The following is a 17,864-nucleotide window of genomic DNA, read 5'->3' on the forward strand; positions in this document are numbered from 1 at the left end:
TTAGTAAAAGATTATGATTGTGAGGTTTTGTATCACCCAGGAAAAGTCAATGTGGTAGCTGATGCTTTAAGCCGGAAGGGTCCGGGGCAGATTTATAGTGCGAGGCTGATAGCTAGAGAATTAGCAAATGATATGACTAGAGCTGGTATAGAGTTGTTGGTGGGACAGTTGACCAATATTACGCTACAATCTACACTGTTGGAGAGAATAAAGGAGGGTCAGTTGGGTGATCCACAACTGATCAAGATCAGAGAGGATGTTTTGGCTAAAGCATCCTGAGATTATATAGTGTCTGAGATGGGCTGGTTGAGATACAAGGGTCAAATATGTGTTCCGTTAGACACTACATTGAGGCGCGAGATTCTAGATGAATCTCATACTACACCTTATTCTTTGCATCCAGGCACCACGAAGATGTATCAAGATGTGAGATCGTTGTATTGGTGGCCAGGAATGAAGAACGATGTAGTAGAATATGTGGCTAAGTGCTTGACATGTTAGTAGGTCAAGGTTGAGCATCAGAGGCCGGCATGGTTATTGCAGCCTCTGGATATCCCAGAGTGGAAATGGGAGGACATCACGATGGATTTCGTGGTGTGGTTACCTAGGACTGTTGGACAACATGACTCTATTTGGGTTATAGTGGATCGCTATACCAAGCCAGCTCACTTCTTGCCAATAAGGACTACATATACATTTGATCAGTATGTAGATCTCTATGTGAGAGAGATCGTGCGCCTCCATGGAGCACCAAGGTCGATCGTGTCAGATCGGGACCCCACTTTTACTTCCAAGTTCTGGGGGAGTTTACAAAAGGCCATGGGAACACAATTCAAGTTCAGTACTGCTTATCATCCTCAGACAGATAAACAATCTGAGAGGGAGATTCAAATATTAGAAGACATGCTACGAGCATGTGTGCTGGACTTTGGTGGATCCTCGAGTAAGTATCTACCTTTGATAGAGTTTTCCTACAACAATAGTTATCAGTCTACCATTAGAGTTGCACCTTATGAGATGATGTATGGTAGGAAGTGCAGGTCTCCCATTCATTGGGATGAGACAGGTGAAAGGAGATACTTGGGTCCTGAGGCAGTTCAAAGGACCAGTGAGGCCATTGAGAAGATTAGAGCTCGGATGCTCGCTTCTTAGAGTAGACAGAAGAGTTATGCAAATCCCAAGCTCATGAACGTGGAGTTCCAAGTGGGAGACTATGTTTTCCTTAGAGTCTTACCATGGAAAGGGGTGAGGGGATTTGGGAAGAAGGGCAAGCTGAGCCCTAGATTTGTAGGTCCATTTGAGATTTTTGGAGAGGATTAGTCAGGTGGCTTACAGGTTGGCCTTACCTCCGGCATTTTCAGCCGTGCATAATGTGTTTCACATTTCAGCTCTTTGGAGGTATGTGTGATGTGACACATGTTTTGAGCTATGAAGATCTAGAGCTTAAGGCAGATCTCTCCTATAAGGAACAACCAGTCCAGATACTTGACAGGAAGGACAAGGTCCTCAGGAATAAGACGATGCCTTTGGTTAAGGTATTGTGGAGGAACAACAAGGTTGAGGAAGGAACTTGGGATTTGGTAAACAGAATCAGTATCCCGAGTTGTTTAGGTAAATTTCGATAATGAAATTTCTGTAAGGAGGGGATAGTTGCAATGCCCCAAAATCCTTAATGAGGTTTAATGGTCGGATTAGTAGGCCGAGAGGGCCACAATTGATTTATTATGTCATTAAACTATTATGTGCATGTTTATGTGAATTATATTATTATATGATGATAGATGCATGCATGTGGGTCAACATTTCATCATAAGGGCAGTTTGGTAATTTGGCCAGTTGAAGGTATATTTGTATACTTTCATGCATGTTGGTGAACTATTGTTAAGGCCACGTTATAATGTGGATTTGTTCGAGCTATTCGGCTTGAGACGATCTTTGAATACAATTATCGGTTTGGTCATAACTGGGTTGGATTTGGCGCTCAGGATGATTTGATGATTAGAGCATTACTGGGAATTAAAGGGTAATGGGATATGATTTTATTAGTATTTGAAAACAATGGGAATTGGAGGGCGTTAATTATGATTAACGAGATAGGTGGGAAATGACGGTTTTGCCCTTGGGGGCTATTAAGAGATGAATTAAGCATCGAGGGTATTTTAGTCATTTGACCTAGGCTATATATAAGCTGAAGGTTGTAGAAAATATAACAAAAATAGAGACTCCTTTCTACCTTCCTCATGATCATTATTTCTCCTCTCGTTCCCTTGAATTTTTTAAGCAAGTTTGGGGATTCAAACTTGGAGATTGAAGCTTGAGGTCTTAGGCTAGTGTCCATCCATTGAAGAGGACTCAATCTAAGTTTAAGGTAAGGTTTTAGTTCAAGTTTATGGTTCCCTGCTCTGTTTTTGTGCTGGTTTTAAGATTTGGAGTTTTTATCATGGAAATGAGAATTTGGTGAAGTTTTGATTGGTTTAAGGCTTAGGTTTTGATGGTTATATAGTAGATAAGTTATGGTAATAGTTGGTGGCTTTACTATGTGATATTAGGAGTGTTTTAATAAGGTTTTGAAATGAGTTCGAAGGGGGAAAACATGGATTTTTGGCTGAGTTTCAGGTGGGGCCGCGGCTTTGTTCTAGAGCGTTGAGGCCTAAGCTTGCTGAAGAAGAAGGGAGGAGCTGCAGGGGCATTGGGCCGCGACATGGTGAAGGAGGGCCACGGCCCATATTGGGGTTTGCAAGGGTGGCCGCTTTTGTTTGAGGAGCCGAGCCGCGGCATGGTGGTGTAGGGCCGCGACCCTTAGTGGCATTTCGGCCAAATTTTAGTTTTTGGCTTGGGGAATCAAACCTTAGGCCTCGGGATCGTTCTTACTACCCGGTTTAGTAGGATTCGATGTCTCGGAGGCTAGGTTTTGTTCCGGGAACCTTTTGTGATTCATTTTATTGATGAAATCCCATAATTGGTTATGACCAGGTGACTGTCAAGGAACTAAAAGGTTGATCGTTCTCAAGGGTCGTTCTTTTACTAATTCTCGTTCGAACCAGAGGTAAGAAAACTGCACCCTATACATGACATGATGGTTATAATTGAGGCATGTTGAGTGTTTAAATGTGGATAGTGATTTCATGTCAAATGCTTAGCAAATCTTTCTTACTTGTGAATGGCACTGACTTACTAGCTAGAATCAGTAATGGTGTCAGATCCGTCTGTGAAGCTGTGACTTACTAGTCAAGTTCAATAGCAGTACTGAGCATTGGTCGTATGTTACTGACCTATGAGTCAGGAGCGGCATAAGCGTCATCAATGTAGAGCCGATAGAGATTAGATCTAATCGACAACAGCATTGAATGACTCATCATGAGCATTAATGCCGGATCGACCCCAAGTTCGATGAAAACTAAAAGCGCTTGACTAGTTACTGAGAGCCAGGGCCAGAAGGCCCAGGTGACCATATCGTCACATGGCTAAGGGTACGAAACCCACATTAGTGACTCCATGGTCACTCAGTTGGTTTACATTGGTGACTTGCTCATCAGTCACTTATCCTGTTTAAGCTAGTGACTTTATCACTTATTTGTAAAGGGTACGGAACCCACATTAGAGATTTTTACAACTGTCACTCCTCTGTTTAGGGCTATAAGTCTTGGATGATTATCATGATCATCATTTGATATTATATGCATCCAGTAATGAGTTTTCTTTCTGGGCTTTGGCTCACGGGTGCTATGTGGTGTGGGTAAAGGGAAAGAAAAGATCACCCAGCCTTGAGTGGAGAGCTTAGGTGGCGATGTGTACATATGCGGCCACTTAACCACCACGGCCAAAGAGTTTCTCAGAGGGACTAGGGGTTAACCCTACTTTTGCCGCTTAGGTCAGCGGGTTGTAAATTTTGCAATGTAATGACCATTTTGTATTGTAAATAACTTGTAAACTCTTTTATGGGGCCACGAACAGTTTTATATTTTAAATAAAATATATCATTTCCTTTTAATTGGTTTTCACCTTAGCCTATTAACAACACCTAGATGCACGTTTATAAACAAAGAACTCGATTAGCGAGTTAACCACGGTTCAAAGCTCACAGTAATGGTCTTGGAGTAACTAGGGCATTACAGCTTAATGATGAATTCTTGTTGTTGTTTGGCCATCAATGGTAAGCTGATAATTTATAATTCTGTTCGGAAGTTTGAATATAATGGAGGAACTTGAATGACACAAGTAAATAATTTTGTTTAATTATGTTTTGTGAATAGCATAGGAATGCATTATTTTCCAAGTGTAACTATTGTGAATTGAAACTTAAAATTTAATTCTTAAACTTGATTGGCATATGCATATGTTTAAATAGTTAAAAGAATTAATACCATTGGATCTGGGAAAGTTCTCTGAGGTTATTTTGAATTCTCGTTTACTCTGGGAGTTTTGCTGAGACTTTGCTGCAACAAATTGTATAGGTCACTTGACGTAGAGGAATTTAATAATTCAAGCCTATTTCAACCAATTGAATTTCTCTTGCTTTTAGATTGTCATCTTAGTTTATTTCAAGAGTTTTCAATTTATTTTCGCCGCTCTTAAATTGTTTTGTAATTTATTTGCACACAACTATTTTCTATTTCAATCCCAGTGGAGACGATACTCAACTTATCATTATATTACTCGTTTTGTAACTATGTACACTTGCACATTATTGATCAAATTATATCACAACACATGCCTAATACTGACCATCCTCCTTTAGTGTTCTTTTTCACTACTCGTAAGTTCAATAAGTACAAATATTGAATGTCCTTCCACCCTTTGAATGTTGTGCCTTATGGGTTTCCTATTTTTAAAGATTTAATGATCTCAAGGGATTGGGTTAAAACGATCACCAACATGCTCATGCCTTCACAAAACTTAGTTAGGGAAGTTTATTCTAATCTAAATAAGAAACTCATTGATCCATCCAACCCTTATAAATTTAAGGCTTTCTGTCGGGGCAAGTGTTTCGTTTTTCACCATATGCTATTGCCAAAGCATTGCATATACCTATGGCCCAGTCTCCAGAGTTCTATGCTAATTTTGCCCCTGTCTTAAATATAGTAGCTATTGAACTATCTAGGGTTTCTGACTTCAAATGGCCTTCTTCCAAAGGTGCTATTCTTGCTATTGCTTTTTCTAAGCTCTATAAGGGATTCATCGAGTTACATTGACCAATTGGTTGTCTAATACTCAAAAGTCTACTGTTGGGGTTAGTTTAGCAAAATTTATGTATCCTTTTAGGATAGGTAAAATCATAGACGTGTCTACTTTGATCTTTGACCAAGTTTGCAGTGAGTCTTTGGTTCGTGGAACTCGGTATTTCTTGCCATTTCCTTGTCTCATTCATAGGTTGGCCTTCTCTACTACTCCTGAATTTTCTGCTCAAGAAGTTAATATGTTTGTTCATGTCATAGACAAGACCCTTCGTGGCCTTAATGCTCCCCAAACTATACCACCTCCTAATCCAGATTCTGAGCCTTTGTTACCCAGCTTCCTACAATAGGTTGGAGGTTTCTTTTGTTTAATTATTTGGATCAGTTTCGGTCTGACTTTAATACTTTTGTATCTAACTTTAAGAAGGACAAGATACATTCTTCTTTGTTTGAACATCTGGTTCTTGCTCAATTGGCCCAACTTCGGGCTTCTATGGACTCTGAAGCTCACTCGGGCTCCTTTTATTCCCAATTGTCTTCAGGTATTGAGTCTTCTAATTCTAAGTATGATATAGCCTATAAGTCTGCTCCATCTCAGGTGGAGCATCTAGTGGCTGATTCATTCATTCAGGGGGAACCCTCTATTCTTCCTCAAGTTGTTCGTGGGGAGCATCTCGACATTGTCTTGGATTCCCAACCAGTTCCTCAAGCGTCTACATCATCTCATTCTTTGCTTGTGTCCTCTTCAGTCCCTCTTAAAGTTTTATGACAATCCCCTCAATCCTCTCCACCTTGTTGGTCTGCTAGACTTGCCCAATGATTTGGTGTTGAATTATGATCATTGAGTGGGAGATTCAAGCTTTCATGTTATGTTTTATTAGCCTGCTTGTGCATCTTTTGATTAGTTTACTTCTTTGTAGTATAGTTAAGTTTACTAATGCTTTAGTTGATGTATGAACAATATTGTTATCTTTGGTTGGTCTTCTCTAGGCTTGTAAGCATCTTTTGATTAGTTGACTGCTTTGTAATCTGGTTAAGTTTACTAATGCTTTTGTTGATGTATGAACAATATTTTTATCTTTGGTTGGTCTTGTTAAGGCTTGTAGTAGTCTATCCTTCGTGTTTTTTTCCTTCTTTTCTTTGCTTGAATTTGTGGTTTGGTTCATCGATCAAAATTTTTCAAAGGGGGAGATTGTTAACGACAATTTAGTTTGTTTAAAAGTTTTCTCAAACTATGATGGTTGTTATGACTGTAAAGGGTTCAGATTTGTCAATATGCAATGTTCTATGTTTATCTTTTTCTATATTGACCAACGACTTCACTAACTGATTTCAATTATGATTGTTTGATGAGTCACATGCATAACATGATGTGACTTTCTTTTTCTGAGCACTACTATAAATAGGTTGTTAAGCTATTGAGGAAAACTAACTTTCAGGCACGCCCTAGATCTCTCTAGTTTCTTTTTTTTTTTTTTTGCACGTTGTTCTTTCAATAAGAAGATAGTGGGAGTTGAAATAGAAGATTAGAGAGAATGCATATGAAGTTTGCAAATAGTGGAGAAGGGGAGCTTATCTAAGATGAAGCTGAAGGGAGTTCAATGTCAAGTCTTTGAAGGGATTCTAAAGTAATTCGATTGAAGATATATTGAAGTGTTAATTTGGTGATACAATCACAATTTTATTAGATCTGTAATTTTGCTAAGAATATTTGTTAGTTTTGAAGTCAATTTTGTATACATTGAACTGAAAGACTAAGTAGTGTATAATTCTATACATTACAACTCTTACTGATTGATTTGTTTTCGAATCAAATTAAATACAGCTCTTTACTTTGATTCTTTCAAGTTTCTGGGTATTTCACTAAAGTAGTAAAACGATTATACCCACGATTTCGATTATTATAAACTTAAGTCTTAATAGTCACTATGAGATGAGTCTATAAGATGTACATCTATAGCAATCTATTCTTAAGAAATTTAACATTGTTATGGACCTGGTGAACACCATCCCTCAAGAGATGAAATCAAAGCATCTAAAGGCCTCCTAGATTTTAACTTTGTTAAATCAACAATGGAGATCGAATATCTAATTAAAATCCTATTATTTATTCTTTCTATTTGTATTTTAACCGTGAAACTTATTAACCTTATTAATATTATTAATCGTTATTAATTGATTATACCAAATTTAATTATGCGAAGCAAATGAACTTTCACAAGTAAAATCACTAACAAGAGAAGAATTTAAAAGGATTTATTTGTCTCCGACGATCTAAACTAGTGGGCGATCACTATAAACCCATCATCTAAGCCTAATTGCCAAAATGACATATATAATGATGCATCATATCTTATTATTAATTTGACGGGCCTATAAGAAAATACTACATGACATGTTACATAATTTAGGCATGATCATATTTATTTTCAAAACAATTAAATCATAATCAATTAATTAATTACAAAAAATCAATCAATTAACTACAAATTATTATTAATTTAATTCAATTAATTATCCAAAAGAATTCTAACCAATAAAATCTAGATTAATTAATTAATTAAATGAATGGATATTGTTTTTTGTTTAGAAAGAAAATATCTTAACAAAAAATAAAAAATAATTTATTAATTTGAATTTAGAAAATTAGATAAAACGAGAGCCAAAATCCTTGCTGGATAAAACGAGAGCCCTCCATCTTCGACCACCAAGAAAGGACACTCGAAACTATCTGAGTTGAGGAGAAGAAACACAACATGAACAAACTCCATCATCAAACTCAAGCAAAACTTCTAGTTTGGAGGAACGCCATCCTCTTTCTACTAAGGCATAGCTAGAGTCGGCAGGGGGTCCTAGCTGGGAGATAAAATTGAAAAAAAAAAAAAAAACCCTTCTAAGAAAACGATGCTAAGAGGAAAACCCTTAGAAAGAGTATTTTTACAATTAGAAAGAAAATTTTCATGCATTTCAACTTTTAACTTTTCTTCACACACACTTTCTAACATATTAACTAAACAAAAATTATACATATTAAAATTAAAAATTTATATACATATATATATTATATTACAAACATGAAAATTAAACATATTGTAATTTACTAATTTTTTTATGAGGTAAGTTTTTATTTTTGGCTCATTTTTACGATTGTCCCTAAATTTTACATGTTTAATGACCGATTTGCTAAAGAAAAGTTTGGAACCAACATGCCAAACATATATAAAGTTCAATGACCATATGTACAAATAAACATTTTTAATATAAACATCCTTCGTGATTCTACAATTCTACATCCTCACTGTTATTCTTCACTTGATTATTGTTCTTCCTTCTAGGATTACATGATTTCATGGTTTTACCCACGATATACACAACGCATATCATTATATTTTTAACTGTAGTCCTGATTCCTATAAGAACAGTTATGTTTACAGGCCTTTGGGGAAATGTTCAAGACCCTTCTCTTTCCTCTCTCCATGAACCTGCTTCCACTATCCTAGTGGGCAAGTTGCTTTTTAATTGCTCATTCAATCATCAAAGATTTTAATCTTCTTTCATACACTTTGGAATATTAGGAATGACCTATTGATGATGTTACGGTGATTGAAAAAAAAAATAGTTCTTGCCGGCCAACTATGACATTATTCTGGAACACATTTAGAGGGTATTTGGCTCCTTATCTAAAAAATTATATTTTGTTTTTAAAACCTAAAAATAGTTTTCTGAAAACAAGTAGGGAGTGTTTGATATTATTTTCAGAAAATAGTTTTGAAAAACAAAATTACAAAAAACAGAAAATTTTGAGAACAACAAAAAATTGTTTTCAAATTTTTTTGTCAGTTTTTTTTCTTATATAAAATTTTTAATTATTATTATCACACATGATTTTCACTCTCATTAATCTATCTCACTTTCTCTAATATCACTTTCTCTCCCATCACTTTTGATCTCCTTATTTTCTCTCTCCTTATTTGTATATCTCACAATTTTCTCTCTCATCACTTTCTCTCACATTTTTTTTCTTGCATCAATTTCTCTCTTTTTAATTTTTCTTTCTCAAAATTTTTCTCTTTACTTTCTCTCTCCTTATTTTTCATCACTTTTCCTTTGACATTACTTTATCTCATTATTTATTACAAACTTTTAAATTATTTTTCTCTTTGTAAATATATTTATTAAGGAAAATTTCAGTTTTTATGCTTGATGGTGCTCGATGCAATTCTTGCAAGAGACATATTTTTCACTCCGGTGTCTGTTTGGGGTGATTTATTTTTTTATTTTTGCTATTTTTTCAAGATCTACACGTTCGACATGTTCATATGCACATTTGTGAAGTGTAACATTTGTAAAAAAAATACAAAAATGCAAACATTCCTCCTATTTAAGACATCTTTTGGTATATTTTCAAGTGTTAAACTGCCCAAATGTGCATAAGAGCATGTCAAATGTGTAGATCTTGAAACAATACCCAAAATAAAAAAAACACCCAAAACAGACACCCGAGTGAAAAATTATGTCTCTTGCAAGAATCGCATCGAGCACCATCAAGCATCATCGAGCACCATAGAGCCACCATCGAACCACCATCAAGCAAAGTCGTTTTTTCATGAAAATCTTGATCTTGAAGGCCCTAGCGAATGGTTGCTCGATAGTACTCGAAGCCAGCTCGATGCCGCCTTCAAAATAAAGTTTTTCATGAAAAAACGACTTTGCTCGATGGTGCTCGATGATGCTCGATGCGATTCTTGCAAGATACATAATTTTTCACTCGGGTGTCCGTTTGTGGTGATTTTTTTTATTTCTAGTATTTTTTCAAGATCTACACATTTGACATGCTCATATGCACATTTGGGAAGTTTAAAACTTGAAAGCATACCAAAAGATGTCTTAAACATGGGGTATGTTAGCATTTTTGTATTTTTTGCAAGTGTTACACTTCACAAATATGCATATTAGCATGACAAACATGTAGATCTTGAAAAAATACCCAAAAAAAAAAAATCACCCCAAACGAACACCTGAGTGAAAAATTATGTCTCTTGCAAGAATTGCATCGAGCACCATCGAGCAAAGTCTTTTTCTTTTTATGAAAAATCATGATTTTGAAGGCCCCATCGAGCTGGCATCGAGCACCATCGAACCACCATCGAGCAAGGTCCATTTTCTGCAGATTTCAGAGTTTCAAATCTAAAAAAAATCACAAAAAAACCCAAAAATCATGCACAGATCTGTTCAAAATGTAATATTTAGTGTCTTAAGTGAAAGAAACATCATTATATTTGAGAAACAATGAATTACCCATAAATTTCTACTCAAAGAATCATCAAAATGTATGTTTCTTTGGGTATATTGTGTTTATCTTTACAAGGTGGTCGAAGTTATGGAGGTTTTTCTGATGTTGGTGGTGGTGTCGTTGCCGTGGGTGGTGGTGTCGTGAGGTGAGAGAGAATGAACGGAGAGAGAGAGGGAAGAGAGAAGTGAGGGGAAAATGACAAGGGTATTTTGGGTAGAGTGTCAAAGAGTGGCATTATTTTGAAATCCTTATTATGCCTAGTATATTATTTAATTAGCACCCTCTATGATGCATAGAATGTGAAATTTCCCTTTATTAATTTTTATTTAAAAAATAAAACTAAAAAATTATTTTTAGAAAACATTAACCAAACACCTGTTGTTTTTTAAAATCTACAAAAACTGTTTTCTGTTCTTATTTCTGAAAACACAATTTTGAAAACAAAAAACAGAAAACAATGTCAAGCATGCTATTAGTTTTCCTAAACCCTAGGGTTTTGATCAGATTAACCCTGATAATATTACCCTTATTTCATATTGGGCTCACATTCATCAGTTACCACTTCAAAAAAATTCATCTTGTGTGGGAGCACTTCTTTGTAATTATCTTGGTAAATTTCTGGATTATGATGATGTTAGGATTTATGCCCTAAATGCATGTAAAAATGTTTTATTGATTTAAATAAAAGTACAATTTTATTGTGATTGAATGTTATAATTATTATTTGAATAATTTATATGAATATCAAGAAAATTTCATATTCATTTATGAGGATATGTTCTTGTATTAGTATGAGATAATTAAAATAAAATATAATGAATTAAATAGTCAGTAACATATTAAAGTATGGAACCTTTAAAGAAATGTTACTAGTACGGTTTACTAAGCATACAGGATGCAAGTGGTCTAGATTCAGATCAATGATGTAGATAGACATCTTGGTAAATGTGTTTTATCTAACTAAGATTATATATGACAATACTGATATGAATTAACTATCTTTATAAACTTACCGTTTGCAGTAAAGATTTAACTCTTATCATAATAGATGATCATTTGTGGATTAGTCTAAATCCGAAGTAGTCATGAACTCCTGTTTGTGCTTATTAGATCTTTTGATTCACTCATTAAGGTTTCTTAGTATAATGAGGCTAGTGACTTTTGTTTTGGAGATTCAATATCATGAATGACTGGGAACATGATTTACAAGAATGGAATCCACACTTTCCTAACAGATTGAGTATTCGTTCCCTTAAGGGTTAATTCTGAAACTGAATAGTTATTGAGCTCAAATCTAAAATTTAATTCTAGATTAATTATTCGCTAGTGAATTAATGGTACTTAAGGAACAAGAGGTAATTAGAAGGGTGAAATAGTAATTTTGACCAGCTCTAATTAACGAACCAATAGTTGGAGGACATAGATACATTTATTGAATATATTAATGGACTACAATGAAATATCTGTAAAGATAATTCTATAATTACTTAGAGTGCAATTCCATATTTATAGTGGAGTTATCATGGAATTAATAAATAAGATTATTAGATTAAAGATTTTAATTAATAATGTGGATTATTGGAGTTTTGTATCATAGGATCATGGTCCTTAGGTCACATCTTTCCTACATTGTCAAGGATTAGGATGTCCTAAGAAAGATTTGTAGAGAGAATGACTTAATTGCAAATGACTTAATTTTCCAGGGAACGAAATAATTATGTGATAGTTATGGGTAATTAATTAATTGTGAACTAATTACTTATTTAACTATATAGTTTTTATTTTGAAAACTATATGTTAAAATAAATATTAATCATGTTGGAATTAAGATGGAGATAGATTAATAATGATCTTATTATAAGATATTTATTTATTTATTTAAAATTGATATTTTAAGATAAAATTAATTTTTGAATTAGTTGGTATTTATTTTTTAATAAATATATTCTCTTAAATATTAATTAATTAAACAAATGAGAAAATCAGAGAAGTTCCTATATGTGGCTCACGACACACACATTGTACAGTGAGTGTGTTTGGCGCCACCCAGAGATAGAAAATACCATTGGGGTTTGAATTTCAAATTTATTTGTTTATTTAATTATATTTAATTTTTAAAAAAAAATATGATTTAAATTAAATAATTAAATAAGTTGTAATTGATCAGTCTTATTTTAATTAAAATAAATATTAATTAAATTAGTTAATTATCTTTATAAACCTGAAAGAAGCGATACTTTCAGAATAAGTTTTAATAAGTTGTTTTTTACTATCACACTCTCTCAAGAAAAGAACTAGAAATTTCTATATCCTCTTTCTTCTCATTCCTCTCTAGATCTCATGTATTGAGTACAACTAGAGAGTCTAAATCTACCTTTGAATCGTACGTGTCCACACGCGTCCTTGTGTATTTGAAGAATGATCTGGGAGATCAATGTGAGCTTTCAAAATAAAGATAGGAAGATCGTTGATATTTACAAAAAGATTCCAGGACACTTGATAAGCTTCAAGAAGTACTCTCTTATCTATTTGTATGTGATTTAATATTTATATATGTATGATTCTAGCTGGTATTAATAAATTTTTAAAAGATCGCATTTCGTTACGTATTCTGATTTTCATATTTAATACCAACAGATGATTCCACACGTCATAAGTTCATGTGTATTCGTGTCCTTTTGGATGTGTCAAAGCCTATACAAAGAGGTGAACATTTTCAACTTGGTGATTCTCAAGACATATGTTGGGTTAATTTTCGATATGAGAGACTTGAAATTTTTTGTCTTATTTTGTTGACGCTTGGATCATGTTCAAAAAGATTGTTTTTTAGCACTCAATCTCCATGAACAAGTCATTCCACCAATTTGAACATTTAATGTTTATATGTGTAATGCTGGTTTATCTTATATTTTGCCAACTATTCCACCAGTTATCCATTCTTTTCCACATTCTCTTCGTCGAAGAATAGTGGTTTGATTTTTGATTCAGGATTGAAACAATCAGTGCTTGATGTTGCTAATCAGTTTGTTCCACATTATCTTATTTTTCCTATGCCTTCAGGTTCTATTGGTACCAAAATCTGTCTTCTTATGTTTCTTTCGTTATTACTCTTTCATTCATCATTTTCTAATTGTTTTAACTTTGTTTGATTTTTGTGGTTTCTCCTCTTTGATCTTTATTATCTCTGTTAATTTTTTTTTGTGGTTTTTCACTACTCATTCTTGCTACTCCCAAAACTGTCATTAATGTACCTTCTAGCACTACAGATGGTGGAGTTATTTCTACTGTTGTGGCAGATTCTTATCCTTAGGGTTAATTCTTTAAAAGCATGGGTAAATGTATTTTATTTATGGAATTTAATAAAAGTATTTTTGTTTTATAATTGATTGTTTGAATTGTTAGTGAAAAATTTATATAAATATTTGAAAATTACATATTCAATAATGAGAATATGATCTTGTGTTAATACGAGAAGATTAAGATCATTAATAATTGTAACAACACCCTATTCTATTCTCTTATAAAATTTGATACTTAGTTGATAATTATTAGAAAAATATCATGATTATTAAAAGATTCAGCGGGGTCTTAACAAACACATGCAATATGGGCTCATTTGTTTGAAATGAAAAGTATAGTGTCTTTCATGCAGTTTTAAAAATAAAAGATTATGTCCCACTGTAGCATAATAAAATATAAAACATAAAATAAACAACTCCATAAGTATTCTTGGCATTAAACTAGATCGTTTAATCGTGTATAGACGCCCCGCGACATACATGCCTTGATCTTGGAATGCCCACATCATAGTGCGTGCCAATGATAAGCCCTACTGCCTACCTAGAAAGGGGGTAACTAAGGGGATGAGCTAAAAATCCAGTAAAGAAGTACAAAAAAAATACAACAATTTTCAAAGAAACACCATACAGTCTTCTTTCACAACGTAATCTCATAACAAGTCATATCAAATCGTAATCATAACATAACCATACACTTTATCTGAATATATATATCATCACAAAAAATAAAGTAAGCAAGTTCTAGGAGGCAACCAATAAAGCTTAAACTAGTAAATCCTCTTCTATGAGGTAAACAAGAACTCTGGTCCTCGAATAACCTTAGTGTGTCCGCCCTATGAGTTACGTCATATCCTTAGTAACTCATTTGTTGTATTGCGTTCAACACGCTAACAACCTTCTGCTTTTCATAAAACGTACAATCACATATACAAACAACTCATCTCATAACATAATTACTCATTCATCTCATAACATGATAGATTGTAATTCTAATAACATAATTCATAAAAATTCTAGCTAACTTCCTTACCTCATGTCCAAGAAAATTAAATAGCGGGATGCTTCACAACGAGCCTAAAATCACAACCCAAACATTCGTCTCAATATCAAGTAATACTAAGCATATACTCCACATGTGCATTGGTCATGCACACGTGGCACATGTTACTTCTCAAACAAAATCACGAAATCTCACATAAAATCATAAAAAAAATAATCTTAATCTTACTAACGTAATCTCAACGAATGCCAAACAACAAACGAACATTTAATTAAAAGGCGTATTCTAAAAACGCGCGTTGAAATTGGCTGATTTTAGTCCCTTAAATTCTTAGAAATCTTGTAAGAATAAACAACAATATTTTACCAACTTGAATTATATAGCGAGGCTATATTAAAATTGTACTCAATATATAACTCAAAAAATATTTTATTTTATCTGTCATTTTCCAAATATTATTCCCTTTTTTATTCTTAACTTAAATAAAATAATCATTGAAGTATAGTACCCTTTTTCTATTTCTTTTGTCACCAAAAATAAGTAATTAACAAAATTAATTAATACTAAATAATTAATTATAATTATTTAAGATAAACAATTTTGTTACTCACTCCCTTTACCCAATGGTTAAATAAAAACTACATATTTAACTTTGTTAAAATAATGATATGGCAAGGTTATCACATTTTCATAAATATCATAATTTCAATTAAGTTGATTTTTTTTTATTTCATCATTTTACTCAAATAAAATACTTAGTCTCATAAAAATGACGCTACTTAGTTAATTATTTTACAAATAAAAACTGCTCTATTTTAATTAAAATATTCCATATTTTAAACTATATAAAAATCATATTTTCATGCATAAAGTCTAAGGCTTAATTTATTTGGGCATATACCTTATATATTGTATTTAAAACACATTTTCTTTCAATAAATTAAAAAATTCCAGCAAGCATTTTTATTTGTTTAAATTCACATAATTTGACAAAAACATTTTTTTTTCACAAAATATATATATAAAAAAATTGCATGTGTTTAATTAAATAAAAAATCCCATTAAAATGTGAAAAAAATATATCTTGTTTACATAAGTTCTAAAATATCATTTTTGAGACATAACTTGTGTATTTTTAAAATCATTGATTAATTATTAAGAAAAATACAGTAAGCATATTTGTTTGAAAAATACACCTTTATTCATGTTTAAATCACCACTTACCATATTTCTACCATTTCATGTACTCCAAGAAACAATAATAGTTCAAGCATCAAGAATCTAAACCATCTATATACAAAACCAAATTAACATTTTTAAATAAACTTTATACCCATTTTAAATCCTAAAATAACTTGGCATGTTTCTAAGATCACAAAGGACAACAAGATAAGAGAAAAAAAAAATCAAAACGAAACATGCTAAAAAGAACCCTAGGACAATACCTACATTATCAAACTCAAATCTCTTGCATGCTTACAAGAATATAAAAGAAAACAACATCACATATATTAGTAGACAAGGATTCAAACACCCATATAATAATAAGATTTCTAACCTATCATCATGTATCAAATCTTAGCTTATATAAGAACAAAACTTTTTCATAATATAACCTTATTAAGATCCTCCCATGACCAATAATAAAATAATGCCATAAGCCAAAACTACATAACACAACTAACCAACATCTTATAAGCAAAATCCTCATGAAGACAAAACAACAAGAACTAAAATGACAAAAACAATTACCTCTCTTGCTAGAACTCAAGGACCCAAAACAATGGCCACCACTTTAAACAACCTAGGGATTTCAAAACCCATATCAATAATAGAGAAGAAACAAATATTAGGATTAAGGGGAAGAACCTTAGACTTAGAAAATAAACCCAATGATCAAATCAAGACAAGGAACCATACCTAGCACAAATTCAAACTCCTTCTCTTCACGATTCCTCTCCCTCTCTTTCTCTCTTCTCTTTCTTTCTTTCTTCCTTTCTCTCTCTAGCTCACGAGCCCTCTCTCTCTCTCTCTTTCCTTCCCTCTTTCTCACACACTCTCTTTCTTTTTCCTCCCCTCTAGGTTTCGGCAGCCACAACAAGTGAGCCTCAACGTTCAGTTTATCTTTTTATATTAATCTAAATGATTAAGACTCATTTTTAGTGTGAATGAGAAATATAGCTTGACCCATAATTTATTTACCCAAAAAAATAAAAGAAAATCATATAATTAAATGGGAAAAAGATGACCATATTCTAAATATGGAAACTTCCTTTTTTCTTTTCATCTCCACCTCACGCCACCTCCCTTTCTCTTCCTCTCTCTACTCGGCCAACTAAGGCAAAATTACTCCCAAAAATCTCACCTCAATCCAATTCTAAAAGGTCTCAAGTCAACCAACTCATTACCTCATTTTTCTTTATTGATTTCCTCTTAATTCTCTATAAAATGAATTAAATAATAATACTAATAATTAATAGAAATCTAGATAATGAATGGGAAAAACTATTGTATACTCACCATACAATCATGCACATGCACACACACAAGTGCTAGGGTAAATTTTTACTAATCATACACCTTGGTGCACACAACAAAAACTCAAGAACTCACATGTACAATTAATTAAATAAATCAATTAACAAGTACAAGTAAATTATATTCTACCGAACAACTCAATTACAATTAAAACTTAACAATTATAAATTCAAATAAATCACATAATAAAATAAATAAAAAAGTTGGTGTGCTACAATAATGTATAAAATAGTAAGCAACATATTAAAGTAGGAAATCTTTAACGAATGGTTACTAGTACAGTTTGCTAAGCATTATTTGAATGTATGTGATCTAGATCCAGATTATTAATGTGGATTAACATCTTAGTGAATGTACTTTATATAATTAGAATATATATGACACAACTGATGTTTTCCATAAAGATTCAATTCATATCAACATGATGATCATATGTAGATTAGTATGAATCCCGAGTAGTCATGAACTACTACTCATGTGGCGCACTGAATTTTTTTTATTTATTTTATTAATTTTGTACTTTGTTTTATTTTAATTGATAAGTGTTAGAAATTATTTTT

The sequence above is a fragment of the Humulus lupulus genome, chromosome 3 (genome assembly GCF_963169125.1).
Source record: "Humulus lupulus chromosome 3, drHumLupu1.1, whole genome shotgun sequence".
NCBI classification, from domain to species: domain Eukaryota; kingdom Viridiplantae; phylum Streptophyta; class Magnoliopsida; order Rosales; family Cannabaceae; genus Humulus; species Humulus lupulus.